Genomic DNA, 17,215 nt, shown 5'->3' with positions numbered 1-17,215 from the left:
TTTTTTTTTTTTCAATTTACTATTCAATTTTTTTCCATAACTGGATGAACCGACTTGTAAATGTATTTTACTTTATTTTTGTACTTTGTTTTCAGTTGCGTCTGTAATTATGTTGGTTAGTTGTGCATCACGTGACTTAAGTTTCTCTTGTTCTATATAGGTAAATGATGGCTAATATAAAGCTGTGTATTCTGATGCATTTTTTTTTTTTTTGCGAAAACAAGCATATCACAATGTTTAATCATATAGTATATGTTTGCCACTTTTTCCACAGCTTGGGATAGTCACTAGTGAAGAGCTTGGCACTGCGATGAATGTGAACGCTGCCAGATTCCTCCAGGTATGATGCTCCATCGTCCTCTCGTGCACATGAATGCACGTTATAGATTCTCAGACTGATACATCAACATTACACTCCCTAAAACGAGCCTCTTTTTCTTTCTTTCCAACTTTCATTATCTTAAAACCTTCCCGAGCTCACAGTCACACTACAAACACTCCCATAAAGCACTGCTCTAGCTCTTCAACAAATAATGGAGCGAGCGCATCCGAATCCAACCACCCCTCGCCCAAACCGTAATTTTGTTTGGCCATTTCAAGGCCACCAGTGACACTAATAGCCGTGCTTGTTTCCCCATGACTACTTTTAGGCGGTCAACACACTCCATCAGCTCTCTCTCAAGACTCCATTTGGACTTTCATCTTCAAAACCCATTTTTTTCCCTCAAATATCCACCTTATTTAGCCTCAGCGAGTGGGTTTCATACCAACCAGGGTTGGATACTCGACGTCTCTGTCCATTAAATGCAGCCTAGCCTATGGCCTACTGACAGACATCAATGTAGGTTGAGAGTCTTTGGCTGCAGGTGAATATTTTTAGCTTTTGCCCCTCAGAAGGCTTCTTAATTATCAAAGGTTGGGAGAAGGCGTGAAGTGTCGGGAAGCCTGGCTAGCCAGCGTTGCTCTTTGATCAGTCAGATGCTAGAGCGTTCGCTAAATTGTGACTGACACCGAGCTGCCTTTTGAGTTCATTTTTGTAGAAATGAACGCATTGTGCCTTTCGTTTACCTGGGTAAATACTGGAGAACGGAGCTGTTTGAAGTAAGCAAAAGATGTATGTCATTTCTGTCGGCTTCCCGCTGCAATAGCCTCCTCATAAAAGGCTTTCTCGCTCACCCGAGGCCGGAGGAAAGAGCTTCCTAATCTTACCTGAAAGAAAACGAATTTGAGCTGATTATGTGAAGTGCAGCAGGCTCAGCTGGATATGGCGGTTTGGTGTGTTATTATCTGAAATGCGCTCTCTCTGAGTTTCCCATCAGCACCTCCAGGAACGCACGCTGGACGACGCGTGGACCTGTTCACAGATGTTTAACTTCATCAAGTCGACTTAAAATGATAAAATCAAGCATCTTTGAGCACTTTTAAATCTGTCATTCAGGAACTTGTAAAATGTTTCTACATTTTTTTATGTTTTTATATTTTGGTTTTACTCTTTGATGCTTTGTTTTCAACTAAGTAGATTTATCAACTTGTAAATGTTCTTGTTTTGTTTTACTATTATTTCATTTCATTTTATTTTAGCTTGTGCTGGTTTTGGTGGTTTTTCAACTTTAAAACTGTCTTTTTTAAAGTTTTTGTGTTCCTTAACTAGATTTATTAACTTATAAATATTTTATTTTATTTTAGCTTGTGCTGTGATTTTTGTTGGTGCTTTGTTTTCAACTTTTGTATTCTAATTTCTATGTTTTGATTGTTTTTTTATTTCTTTTCATTTTAGATTGTGCTGTGGTTTTGAGTTTTTAACTTAAGTATTATCATTTTTATGGGTTTTTTTAGGTTTGTGTGTGTGTTCCTTAACTGGATTTATTAACTTGTAAATATTTTTTTTTATTTTATTTTTCTATTTTTAACATGTGCTGAAGTTTTGGTGCTTTGTTTTCAATTTTATTATTCAAATTTTTATGTTTTTTTTTTTTTTTATGTGTATTCCTTAACTGGATTTATCTATTTGGAAATGTTCTGTTCTATTCTATTCTATTCTATTCTATTTTTATTATTTATTATTTATCATTTATTTTATTTTATTTTTATTTTATTAATTTTGCCAGAAAAAAGTTTACATAATACAGCATATGAGTTTCAAAAAGATGTAATCATGTTTCATTACGAAAACTTTGTTTTAAAATTATTAATTCAATTAATTTGTGTCTGATTCACTATGACTTAATTCTCAAATAAGAATATACTGTCAGATATGCATTTATGAATTGTTTTAAATTGTAACTCTTCTAATCAAATGTGTGTTTAAAGGGACAGTTCGTTAAAAAAATTACTCACCCTCATGTTGTTCCAGACCTGTATACGTTTATTTTTTCTGTTGAACACAAAAGAAGATATTTTGAAGAATGTTGGTAACCAAACAGTTTCTGGTCCCCACGGTCTTCCATAGTATTTTTCCATACTATGGAAATCAAAGGTGGCCAGCAACTGTTTAAGTACCCTTACTCTTCAAAATATATTTTGGGCGAACTATCGCTTTAACTCTCCTTCTAAAGAAGCATTAACACGTCCATGGCACTAAAACTCTCTGTGTGTTTGCTCTGTTAGTTGTGTACAAGTTGATTAGTTGTGGATCACATAAAATCGGATTCTCTTGTTCTATATCCATAGAGACAACAGAAGGAAAATTCCACAAGTGGCATCCCAGTGCAGCTGCTGTGTGTAGTAACCTGTAAAACATACTGTACAGTATATGAATATCTGCACTTCTTTATTTCTGTCTGAAAACAGTCACACAATCCAGTTCTGAGGTCTGGCTCATCGCCTGATGGCTTGCAGGACCCCAGAAGCACACACATATGGGACGGATAAAGAAGGTGTTTCTTGTGGTGTGTGCTGATGTTGACACCTCTGATGTCTGCTGGTGTAAAGTTGCTGCTGAACGGCGGATCTTCATGCTCATCTCCTCCTGCTCTTCCTGTAGGCCTCGCAGGTATGCAGAGCTCAGCTGCTTCCAGGCCTCTCTTCTGACCGTTGCCAACGTGCACATGGGCTTTTATTTACTTTCAACCGCAGACTGATCATGCATGCCTCTCAGAGACGAAAGGCTTGGATGTTTGAGAAATTAGAGCGCTGGAGCTGCTCTAGTCTTATCTAAAATAGGAATGCACGCTTTATCTTTAAAACAACAATTATCCCGCAAACGCAAAGGTGTTTAAATACGAGACCATCAGCATAAAATGTTCCAACTTATTCTGGTCAAGAACTGCCCACTTAGACAGGAAAGGGCCATCTGATTGACATGTAAAATGACCAGTCACTGCCAGTCATGTGGGGGCGGGTGAATATAAAATTAATCATACCACAATAATAGACCAGCATGCCAGTTGATTTTTATTTAAATTAATTTAATTTTTTTTTTTTTTTAAGTTATCCAGAAAACAGTTTATAATACATTTATTATTATTATTATTATTCATTTTTATTTTATATATGTTTTTAATTCATTTGTGGCTGTTTCAGTTAAATATCCAATAAGACTTTAATGGCAAATATCCATTAATGAATTTTTAAATTGTAACTTATCAAATGTGACTTTTCTTATTTTTTTCATATTTTTTTAACCAGAAAACAGATTACATAATACAGCATGGGGGACTCAAACATGTTTTTAAAATCCTATAGTACATTACAAAAACTTGTATTATTTTTTTTATTAATTAAATTCACTTGTATCTCTTTAACTATGACTTCCACTAATCCAATAATATCCAATTTATCCAATAATAAATCTTCAGAATGTATTATTATTAAGAATTGTTATTAATATTATTTCAGGTTTTGTGCTTTTGATGCTTTGTACGTTTTATTTGTAACCTAATTGTTATGTTTCATTTTGAAACTATTTTTCCGTGTCCCTTATTTTAGTTTAGTTTAGTTTTATAACCAGAAAAACGTTTGCATAATACAACATAGGGGATTCCAAAAAAAAGTCATCATGGTACATTTATATTACTTTTTTATTATTATTATTATTATTAATTCCTTTAATTTATGGCTATTTCACTATTACTTAAATATCCAAAAAGAATTATTATTATTAGGAATTTTTAAAGAATTATTAAGAATTATTAAGAATTTTATTTTATTTTAGCCTAGTGGGGTTTTTTTTAACTTCCCAAAAACGAACCGTCATACTGTAACTCAGAGGCCTTGCTACTTCTGCAAGACGACAATTTAAGAAGCTACAGCACGGCCAGTGCCAGATGCTTCCTAAAAAAGCCGTTGTATTGTCCCTTCAGCTCCACGACAGACCCTGAGGAAACATTATGATAAGCTCAAGTTTCTATTAATATCATAAAAGGATCCGGTTCAGGTCCTGCGCTGCAAATGTCAGGGTGGGGCTTTTTCTTATTCATATATTCATCCATATGCTTTCTGCGGTGCTTCAGAGATTTACATGTTTTTGGAGAGCCGTTCCTGTGGGCCCCTTAAGCTTTAGGGCCCAACTGTAGGGAAGTCAAACAAGGAGTTCGAGAGGGACAATGAATGCATTTACATTAAGAACGGACTGCGTTTGACGGCATCTCACGGGACTTTGTACTTGTTTACGACATATAGATGGGTTATTTTGTAAAAGAATGACCTTCTAAGCTCTTTTCCTGCTTCCCATCTGTCCTTATTTTCCTCATTCTTGTTGTCTTTGTCTCTGCGGTCCATGTGACGGTGCAGCGGAGTGGGTCGATGGTGCCGGCCCGTTCACGCCTGAGCGCTCCGAGCGCTCGTGGTCATTATCTGACCCCAGCCTCTCCTGCAGCTGCACCAATTAGTTTTGACCCAGAAGGAATTTCAGGAGACAGGGAGACAGAGACAGGCATGCTTCCATACAGCTCCATGAGAGGATGCTCATCACACTCACTCACACACACATGCATGTGTGCAAGCCTAAATGCTTTTCCGAATTATTTTAGAGTGCAAGACTAAAATAAGACGCATTTTTAGCAGCACATTTTGAAACAAACTTGAGCTCTGTTTTAAAATCTCTTGAGCTGCCTTGCTGTCTTCTAAGGCAGCATCCTCATGCAAAGCTCTTATGTGGTTTGGATAACTTTAGTGTTTCCGAGTGCACATGAGATTTTACTCAAAAGAGTCTGATATTTCCAAATACATCAGACACAAATGTTAGACTTTCAAAATTAGACTTTTGAAGGTTTTTTAACTTTAGATTTTGATTTAGTCTTGAATAAGAGAACGTTTAAAATCTTTGCAAGCAGCAGACTTCTTGTGCCTACCTTGGGCAAATTTGATTGTTAACATGTGTACATATATTGTAACTATTATCAAATGTGTATTTAAATTTTTCTTTTATTTTCTTTTATTTTCTTTTAGCCAGAAAATAGCTTACATAATACAGCATGGGGGATTAATAAATAAATAAATAAATACAAAAACCTTTTTTATTTATTTTTATTGTAATATATTTGTTTATTGTTTACTCGATTAATTTTTATTTTACACATGCATGTGGGTTATTTTAGTAATATCTGTAGCTGTTATGTTTTTATTCATATTTTACATTTGTTTTTAATTTCATATTTTCCTTTTAATTTTAGTTAAAGTTTTAGTAGTTTTGCTTTTCTGTCATTTTAAGTAGTTTTTATGTCTATATAGTTTTTATTCATTTTTATTTTAGTTTAATCTTTTGTTATTTTAGTACATCAAATTAAACTACAATAAAATGACAAATACTGCCTTGGCAATTAGCTGAATTTCTTTTACCTTCTTTTCTTAAGTTAATGTCTATTTTATTTAGTAACAAAAATGTTTTTAGCTTCAGGTTTAGTTTTAGTTAACTATAATAACCCTGGTGTGTGTGTGTGTGTGTTTATATATATATATAACTTTTATTTTTAAATACATGAATGAACAGGTGTGCTTTAACTTAAATTCTACCCATGTTGCACATGGTAAACATATCAGAACCGCAGCAGTCATGTGCTGAAGTCCCCGTATGGTAAATGATTTAGGGGCCCTTGGGTGACTCACAGTCTGTGTAATGAACGTGAGCTGAGAGCCAGCAGGCCTGTCCCGAGTGCTGTAATGCTAATACTCTAATCTGCAGCCATTAGAGAGCAGCAGGGCCGGACAGTTTCCTTTACGAGCAGGTGGACAGACAGGCTGCGGCCGCGGTTAAACAGCCACATCATGACGGTAATGAGGAAGTTAAAAAGCCACTTTACCTGCAGCGTCCAGGTGGCAGCAACCTGTTTACCGCGGGAACACAAGCTGCAATCAGCAACTGGAAAATAAATCAAGTAGATATTTTTTTTAATTTAGCTGATAGGTGAACTTATGCATTAAAATAATATGTACATATATAAACATAAATCTCAAAAAGTCAAAAGTGTGACTTTAAAATTATAAAACCTTAATTATATATATATTGTATATATATATATATATATATATATATATATATACACACACACAATACTACTAATAATAATGATATTATAATATTACTAAAAAAATAATGATTAAAAAATGTAATGTGCTGTTGTGACATTTTTCCCATGCTGTATTATGTAAGCTGTTTTCTGGCTAAAAATAATAATAATAAAAAATAAAAAATAAAATTAAAATAAAATATGATTCAGCCAGTTGATGTTTAATGTCAGTTCTAGTGCTTTAAAATAAAATAAAATAAAATAAAATTAATTAAATTAAATCTAAAATAAAAAATATGTACAGGTTAGAATGACAGCTAGATTGACACAAACACACTCAAACTCACACACAGTAATGTGATGTGGATATCTGTGTTTAGAGGTCATGCGCTCGAATGATGCCTGACAGTGATGCATGAGAAATGATGCGTTGCCGTGTCCTATCATGCCCTCTGTCTGTAGCGGCCAATTCAGTTCACCATCTCCCTTCAGATTTAAACGCCTCTGAAGTTTCATTCTGAATCCTGAGAGTGTTGCATTAGTGTTTGTTCTGTTAGTGTGAATACAGCACTGTAATCTTTTTACCTCATTTGTTTTAGAGTATAAGTTTGGTTTTCCCTGTTGAAATAACATTTTCCCCCTGTAGCAATCTGTATGTGTCTGACTTAAGGAACAATCAGTAGACATGCAAATCCTGACATGGGAGATTCACTACGACATAAACGGCATATATTATCATAACATGACCTGTGCATTTTAAATAGATCAAATTAATACGTCCTTGCTGTCACTCCTATTGCATATTTCTATACCTCCAGCTCAGGGTCTGTCAAACAATCAAAGAGCTAAAAGAGCCTCATTTAAATTTCCTGCATATACGGCTGTGAAGCATATCTTTCATTAAGAGATCAGATGTGATCGGGTGTTTTTGGTAATTAAAGAGTGCATATATTCATATAGGGCATCATATAAGTGCATTAAGTGACTCATCTCTGTGAGTTTGTGCCCGCAGGCTGTGTCCTGCTGTCCTGTACCCGATCGGCCTGTTCGGTCACGGATGAGTGAGCTGCCCTGCTCTTCTGCGCTTTCTGGTTGCCGGTTGTTTTTGATGCCCTCGAGGTGCCATAGCAGTGAGGACATATAAACCAAGAGGACAGGAGAAAATCAAGTCCTTTTACCACGGTTTAGTAGTGTTTTATGCATGTTTTGGAGCAGTAACAGCAGTATGATAAAAGACGTCAAAGTTCAATAAATAGTTAAATACATTAATCAGAATACATATTTTTGTCTCAAGTAATATAGCCTAGAGCCTCATTTAAGTGCTCATGATCTGTCTCCTGTGAGATACGATAGTCGAGTGTGAGCAAACTGAAGGCTTCTATATGATTGTGTTTGCAGCAATATAATAACTTAATAATGCATGGAAAACTGTCAGATTTAGATTTTGTAGTTGAAATTTTTTTTATCAGCATATACTGCATTTGCATTGTATATAAATATAAAAAGTGCACAATGCATCATGTCATGAGCAAGATGAACTATTATCAGTGTGTGAATATATATATATATATATATACACACACATTATTAAATATATAAACATATCTACACATAAATTATACATTTAAATATTTTAAGAAATAATTTCATTTTTACAATGATAATTTTAAACATTCCATTTTAAAAATATAACATGATTTAAATATACAATCTTATGTATATATTTATATTTTGTGTGTATGCCTATGAGATGACCATGATGTTAAATGATGTTAATAATTTATAATAATAATTTATAATAAAACTATATTTTTGTAAAACACTGTAAATGCCAACCTAATTTAACATCAATGTTATCTCATACAGTGTAATTATCTTATATAAGATAATAAGAAAATTACACTGTGTGAGATGACCATGATGTTAAATTCGTTTTTTTTAGCACAGGCGTGCATGTACAGTGTTCTACAAAAATATAGTTTTATTATAAATTATTAGCGTGGGAATTAAGATGTATTTCTTGTAAAATCATGACTGAAAATGTTTAACCACCTTATTTTGCAATGCTGAAATAAAACATTTTCTGTCAATGTGTGAGACTTCCGATTCATTATCACTATTGGTAATGTGCAGTAATCTGTAAAACTATTTGCGCTACAAATCAGTGTGTTATACTATAATATATATATATATATATGTTTATGTGTGTGTGTGTATATATATGATTAGAAATACAAGTTTGCAATATCAAGCGGCATAACGAGTTTTGTACATCTTAATAACTGAAGCGAATGACACCGGAAGTGTTGCACATTCAAGTTAAAACGGATATAATATATATATATATATATATGTTTATGTGTGTGTGTGTATATATATGATTAGAAATACAAGTTTGCAATATCAAGCGGCATAACGAGTTTTGTACATCTTAATAACTGAAGCGAATGACACCGGAAGTGTTGCACATTCAAGTTAAAACGGACGCTTCCGCTCTTATGTTAAAAACAAGGTGGATAGAAAGAGACATAAAATGGCATCGGTAAATGTGTACATGAGGTACATGAGCCCAGACACCAGAGTGGCCTTTACCCCGTCACCCCAAACGGCCTCCTCCAACCCCCAGCTCACAGATCACTCTCTCCGTACCCCTATTAATTGGCTGTCAAAAATGTGGCGAATTAACGGATTAACAACCCCAGTTTGTGAATCTTGAAGTTCTGGATGGAGATGAGGTAGACCCCCGCCCATGCCAGCCCACAACACTCACCCCTCCTTTGCTTCCTCGTGCGGTATTGCCACAAATCTGTATCCAGGACATTTGAGGGGATTGTGTTTCATTAGTTTGATTTGAGCGGACAGCGCTAAGCTGCTGTGGGGCTCTGCGCTGACAGCTAATTACAGGAATCTGCCTCGTCTACTGATAGAGAACAATGGGCTGAGATGAGCCTCCTTCGCCAGGGGGAATGACTGCATGGATCTTTATACATTTAATCTGCATCTGAATATGTGAAAAATAGTCAAATGCAACGCGTGCATACGGTAACGGATCTGTTTGTGAAGCAAAAATGGGCGGTTAAGTGAACTCACTTTTTTCCCCAAGATAACACGTCAATTATGCAGCTCTCTTCATGTTTAACAAATGACAGACTAACAGTAAACTTCCACCGACAACAACATCTCCGGTCATTTTAATGCTAATTCTATGAGCAGTACACTATAGAAGCTTATTCCCGCCACAGAATAAAAAAATGTTTGATATAGATCATAGCTCACAATTCTGATGTTTAAATTCAGAATTGACAGATATAAACTTGCAATTCTGTGAGGAAAAAGTATGAATTGTGGAATATAAACTCACGGCTGCTTCTTGTTTCTGCCATGGAATTCTGCAAAAAATTAAAAAGTAATTGCAACTTTTTATCTCACAATTCTGACCTTGTTTCTCACAATTCTGAGTTTATATCTTACAACTTTTATGTATCTTACTTTTTTCGTACTTTTTTCTAAATATATAAGTATACAAGTTAAATTTGTGAGATACAAATTTAGAATTGTGAGATATAGCTACATTTGCATTTCTGAGAAAGATTGCGAGATGTTGACTCGCAATTGCAAGATATAGGCCTAAACTCGCAATTCTAAGAAGAAAAGTAGCTACGAATTGTGAGATACTCACAATTGCAAGAAAAAAAGTTACGAATGTGTTTTGTGTTTCCGGCATTCAATAAAAAAAGTTAATTGCATCTTTTTATCTCATAATTCTTTCACAATTCTGACTTTTTTCTAAATATAAAGATACATTTGCGAGATATAAACTCATAATCGTGAAATATAGCTAAACTCACAATTCTGAGAAGAAAAGTCGCTACGAACTGAGATACTCACAATTGCAAGAAAACAGTTACAAATGTGTTTTGTGTTTTCGTCATACAATAAAAAAGGTAATTGCATCTTTTTATCTCATAATTCTTTCTCTTTTTTTTTGCAATTTCAAGTTTATATCTCACAATTCTGAGAAAGAGTGTCCGAATGGCAATTCTGAGAAGTAGCTATGAATTGTAAGATGCTCACAATTGTATGGAAAAAGGTGTAATCGTATTTGTTGTTTCCGACTTTTTATCTCATAATTCTTTAACTCATAAATTGTTCTCACAATTCCGAGTTTATGTCTCATAATTCTGACTTTTTTTTCTAAATATAAAAATAAAATCAGAATTGTGAGATGTTAACTCGCTCTCACGTGATATAAACTTGCAATTGCCAGAGAAAAAGTCATAATAGTGTTTTGTGTTCCCATCACATAATAATAATAATAATAATAATAATAAAGTAAATAATTATTTTAAAAAATTATAAATAAAAAATACTTTTTAATCTTACAATTTTTCTCGAATGCGAGTAAACCTACCACCAGACATAAACTTGGAATTCTGAAAGTCTGAATTGTGAGTTTAAATTTTGCCATTTACAGTTTATATCTGACAATTCTGACTTTTTTCTCACAATTCTGACTTTTTTTTTCTTTAAAAAAAAATAAAATAAAATACAATATAAATAAATAAATACAAATTTAATTGTAAGATTGCAATAACCTATTTTTTTCCTGCATGTGGCAGAAATAAGCTTCCATAGTCCAAGTCCACTAAGCAGACAGTAAAAAATGTAGTAATGCTTGATCTGATGCCAGTGCATACACGTTTAAAGAAGCGGGCCACATCCGTGAATGGCGCAACGGGCCGGCGAGGGGTGCAGTCCTGTCAAGCACACAAATCTCGTGCTTATAACCTGAAGATATTCCCCTTCAGCATCCCGGTGCCGTCCCTGTCCTCGTCTTCAGATAATTAACATTAAAACATGCCACTCCATTCATGTGGACACTTTCCCCCTTAAAAGAAAATTAAATAGATTAGCACAAACGTCAGTAAATCAAACGACACATTAAGCTCGCTACATTTGAAGCGGCCAGCGCGCGCATGTCAAAACAATCCAATTAGCTGCGTTTCCGTCCCTGACATATTCTTTTGTTGTTTCCCCTTTTTCATTCCTCTTCTTCTTCTTTTTTTAAAGCTCATGACGTTTCAAACTAAACTTGCTCTGTGAAATATTTGCGTGCCGATTGCACCACAGCACAGCGCTGTCACGCGGCATGCAACAATGTTAATTCTACAAGCTGTCCCAAACTCCTACGTTTTTGACACACTTTTGCCAAGTTTTTTGTCTCTGGCTTCCAGGTAGCACATGTCTGAGCTGCCATCTGAATATCCTGACACGCTGTCAGTGAACCGCAGAAAAAACCTTCCTGAGATGGAGACATTTCAACATTTCTTTGCATGCGGCCAAAAGCTCGGGTCAGTCCTCCTCCTCCTCATCGTCTCCTGCCTTTTTTAAGGTTTCATCATCAACTCCTCATGATTGAGAAGCCACTCGGCCCCCTCTCATGCTGCGGCCGTCGTTAATGTCACTCTGTGTCAGGGTGACTAAGTCGTGCAAACCGTGGTGACCTGTTTGGTCTGAGCAAAGGGTCTGCTAGTCTGTTGGCCACGGGGTCAGCCGTGCCACGGCGATCCGCTTGAGTGACAGCTCATGTGGGGGGATTGTTAGTGAGATTTTCCTGCATGGAGATGCCCTGTCATGGGCGGCATAGCACTGCCAGTGTCAGCCGGCCCTGCGGCGCCTTCGTTGGGACACTGGCTGACAGGTGAGCTGTGCAGTGGCTCCTTGGCCTCCTAATTGCAGCCCCTGGTCCTCCATCCTGTGGAGCGATAGGGTGGCGGAGTCCGACTCGTGCCCAGCTGCCCTTCCCTGTGCCAGGGATCGGTAAGGTGACCATTGCACCTCCCCGAAGCTAAGTCTGGACGTGCAATGATAATATGACATGAGGACCAGACACAAACATGGCAGGTGAATTTAATGGGCAAACAAGGTCTTGGACACTCATGAAAACGTGCATGCATGGAAATGTTGTGCACTTTGGGGGCTTTCTGTTGGCATGCATGCATGCATATATTTGACACACATTTGCCTTATGAGTATGAGGCTGAATATATATCTGTACACAATGCATGATTTTATTACACTCGACTTATACATGTGCATGCATGAAAATGTGTACTTTGGCATCTTTCTATTGGCATGCATGCATGTATCTATTCGACACATTTTCCTTATGCATATGAGGCTGAATGGAATATAAAAGCAGCAAACTGTTTAATGTATATCTGTACACAATGCATGAGTTTAGTACACTATACAAAGTGCATTTAATCTGCATGCATTGGAAATGTACCTATGCAAAAACGTGCTAGTGCATTCTTGGAAATATTGTGTACTTTGTCAGCATGCATAAATTTGACATATTTGCCTCAAGAGTATGAGGCTTAATGGAATATAAGAGCAGCAAACTATTTAATGTATATGTGTTTAGTTCAGTACACTAGACTTATACAAAGTGCATTTCATTTGCATGCATAGAAAATGTGCATGTGCAAAAACATGCATGTACATATATGCATGGAAATGTGCACTTTGGCAACTTTCTGTTCACGTGTGCATATATTCGACACATTTGCTTTATAAGTAAGAGGCTGAATGGAATATAAATGCAGCAAACTATTTCATGTATATCTGTACACAATGCATGAGTTCAGTACACTAGACTTATACGAAGTAAATTTAATGTGCATGCATGGAAATGTTCACTTTAGCAACTTTCTATTGGCATGCATGCATAATTTGCCTTATGAGGCTGAACAGAATAATAAAACAGCGTTTAATGTATGTACACAATGTACGAGTTTAATACACTAGACTTAAAGTGAATTAATTCATTCTCAAAGAAGCAATGATATTGTGTCTGTTTCAGATGTAAAACATGAGACCAGGTAGATTTACGTTTTACTGTTCAAGAGGCATATTTGTCAAAAGAGACTATTAATGAATTCCCCAGTGGGTTTTGCATGTAAATGAATGTCATATTAATATGTATGTTTCTAGAGAAGCAAATAAATTATACTTCTTTTATCTGAAGCAAAAGACAATAGAGTGAAAGGAACGTTATTTGTCTTTTGCACAAGTAATGGTTTAGTGCTTTAAATTGCTTTTAATGCAAAAAATGACAGTAAGCATATTTCATGTGACGAGCTTTGAATCTATCAAGATATTTATGGCATTTATGAAACATTTGTCTTTATATTACAAATATACATAATCGAATACAGAATATTGCTTCTGTAGGAGGTTTGGACGTGGCATTTTACACAAGAAGCAGATCAGAAAAATGAAAATCAAAGGAACGTTGCATTGTAGTTTGTATGAATATTGACTATGATCAGGGACACACTGACATACTAGTATTATTTATACAGGATGAAACTGCAGAATTCAATACAAAACAACGCAATCTTTCATTTCCAGTGTGTCGAATGAACCAGAAGTGATATTAGACAGATTTTAGCATATCTATTATTCTGATGACCATCAAAAACACATTTACATAAATTAAATATACAACATAACTATATTTATTTCCAAGATGATAACTGACATCACTCACATGCAACGTGATATAGTCATGTGACAACAGTCTTAAAAATAGTGGTCTTTATTGCATCTATAAGGTCCCCAAATGGTTCTTCTATAAAATCACTGCAAAAGTCCCTTTTGGAACCTTTATTTATTTTGTGTGCTATTTATACGCAGAAACGGACTTTAGCGTGCATATGATACGCACGTGTTTGACGTGCATATAATAGCAGTTCTGAGTGCATATGATAGATAGGCCTATGCACTTTGTTGGCGTGCATATGATACGCATTTTGGCGTACATATAATACGCACCTGCCCCACACTCCTAAACCTAACCAATGCGTATCTTATGCACGCCATAGTCGATTTCTGCTGATAAATAGTACGCCAAATAGAAACATAGAATAGAAAAGATCGGGTTAAGTATTCCATTGCGCACATAACCAGTGAGAATGCATTGCCTAGTTTACTTAATAACTACAAATACTTCTGAATGTTGTCAAGCCAATTTAGAGGCAAATATCCTGGTGTGTGTGCATGTGTGTTACACAGGGTGCTATATCCTGGCACTTCTCGGTGGCAGCTGTGCGGGTCTGGTGCTGGATCCTGGGGGCAGAAGCCTGCAGTGATCTCCGCTCTGTTTCTACAGCGGTCTCAGAGCTCCGTAGAGACTCCTGGGAGATCACGAAGCCACACGCGCACAGATCTCGTGAAGCCCATACACAACCACCCAGATCCAAGTTCGCCGCGCATGTAGGCCCATATTCAGCACACGTTGCTCTGCGACGCGCGCACACGCTGCGCTCGAGAGTTTTAATTAGGCATGCTGGAAACACACAGCGCTCCTCTCGCGCTCAGATTTACTCATCTCGCAAACAGCCACACTCGGTCGCTCTCCGAGGGAAATGGCACGTGCGCCACTTCGGAAATTTGAGGGAGCACCGGTGTGGCTGTCCTGGGCTGGAGAAACGGACGGGACAGAAGCCGTGCAGCTCGAGGAAGAAGCGAGATGCGCTTTTATCCACGGCCGTGTTTTGAACATCTCAAACTTCACACGCGTTCATACCGACGATAGTGACGCCACACTGCCATCCAGCGGCCACGGGCGGTAGCACAGGCTAACAAGTATTGTATGTGATTTGGTGAGTATACTTTACGTCATTAATTACTCACCCTCATGTCGTTCCAAACCCGTAAGACCTCCGTTCATCTTCGGAACACAAATTAAGATATTTTTGATGCATTCTGACAGCTCTCTGACCCTCCCATAGACAGCAAGGTAACTACCACGATCAACGTCCAGAAACGTAGCAAGGAGATCGGTAAAATAATCCATGTGACATCAGTGGTACAACTTCAATTTTGCGAAGCTACGAGAATACTTTTTGTGCGCAAAAGAAAAAAAAAAAACGACTTTATTCAACAATTCACCCCCCCCTAGCGCCATTTTGGAGAGTATCCACTGAACGCAAACAGCGTATGTTGTGCACCGTGTGGTGCAGCTGACACAACATACGCTGTTTGCGTTCAGTGGATACTCTCCAAAATGGCGCTAGGGTGACGCGGAAGAGACGAATTGTTGAATAAAGTCGTTATTTTTTTTTCTTTTGCGCACAAAAAGTATTCTCGTAGCTTCTTAATATTAAGGTTGAACCCCTGATGTCACATGGATTATTTTACCGATCTCCTTGCTACGTTTCTGGACGTTGATCGTGGTAGTTACCTTGCTGTCTATAGGAGGGTCAGAGAGCTGTCAGATTCCATCAAAAATATCTTAATCTGTGTTCCGAAGATGAACGGAGGTCTTACGGGCTTGGAACGACATGAGGGTGAGTAATTAATGAGAGAATTTCATTTTTGGGTGAACTATCCCTTTAAAATTTGCATATTTGCATAAATTAATATGAGGCCCAGTCAAAGCATATTTGCCACCTGATTCACTCCATAGCCTATGGACCATTTACACAGACTGTGATAGCGCATTTACACAGTAACATTGTAAATCTAGCAAAGTTTTATATACATCTTATTTTTTAACATATACTTTGTGTTTTATTACCTTGGCATTAAATTACAGAAAAATGTGTTTCTAGTATAACGGCATACAGCAAATTTGATATCTTTCTCTCTTTTAATGCAATAAACATGGTTTTCCTCCTTTGGAAAGTCATAGAAACGTCATATGGTTTTGTAGATTCCATTCAAAGTGGAAATAGCCTGAGCTATTTTCTTTAAATGTGCAAGACTTCCGCTTCATTTGCCACTATCGGTAAATAGCTAAGAATAACAACGTGTATTAAAAGTGTGAGCCTGGTATCATGAAAATGTGTATCAATAGCACAATTTGTATTTTTTTTTACATGCTATTTATATGCAGAAACTGACTTCGGTGTGCATATAATACGCAGTTTTTGTGTGTATATGATACACACTTTGTTGGCGTGCATTAAATACGCATTTTGGTGTAAATATTATATGCACTTACCCCACACCCTAAACAACCTACCAATTGCATATGCACACCAAAGTCAATTTTTGCATATAAAAAAAGTATGCCAAATAGAAACAGAAAATCGTGCCATTGAAACCACATTCATGAAATCGGGTTAAAATAAGGCACTGTTTTTGTACAGCTAAAATAACTCGAAGTTAATGACACCGGAAGTCTTGCACCACTTACAAATGGCCACGCCTGGTCTTACTTAAAACAAAATCAGTTAAAGGTGACATATCATGAAAATCTGACTTTTCCAGGTTCTGAGTGCTATAATCAGGTCCCCGGTGCATCTACCAACCAAGGAAACGTGAAAAAGAGGGCTTACAATGACTTACAAAGATACATAACAGCAATAAGTGTATGCACTACTTGCTTTATGCAAGCACTATATAGGATAAATCACTATACAGGATTTACCCTATTATACTTTATCGACACGAATTGATAGGTGAAACAACAAACAGACACCCGCAAATAGTCTATAAACAAAGCATCAGGCTGTCTTTGAGTTCACATGAACAACGGTTAAAGTTACTCGTCGTCAGGCTACAGAAGAATACCATAATTCCTCCGTTCAGTTAGGCCTAAGACATCGAGAGCCACGCAAACCTATAACAACACAGCCACAACACATAATTGCGAATAACATGCCTTACCTTAACACAGAATCGACCACAGAGTCCAACGTTTATATTTTTTCAATGAATCTTTGAGTTAACATGTACTAAACATGAGTGGAATTTGC

This window comes from Sinocyclocheilus anshuiensis, unplaced genomic scaffold (genome assembly GCF_001515605.1).
Source record: "Sinocyclocheilus anshuiensis isolate Anshui unplaced genomic scaffold, SAMN03320099.WGS_v1.1 scaffold332, whole genome shotgun sequence".
Lineage (NCBI taxonomy): Eukaryota > Metazoa > Chordata > Actinopteri > Cypriniformes > Cyprinidae > Sinocyclocheilus > Sinocyclocheilus anshuiensis.
Note: the sequence above shows the minus strand (reverse complement) of the source record.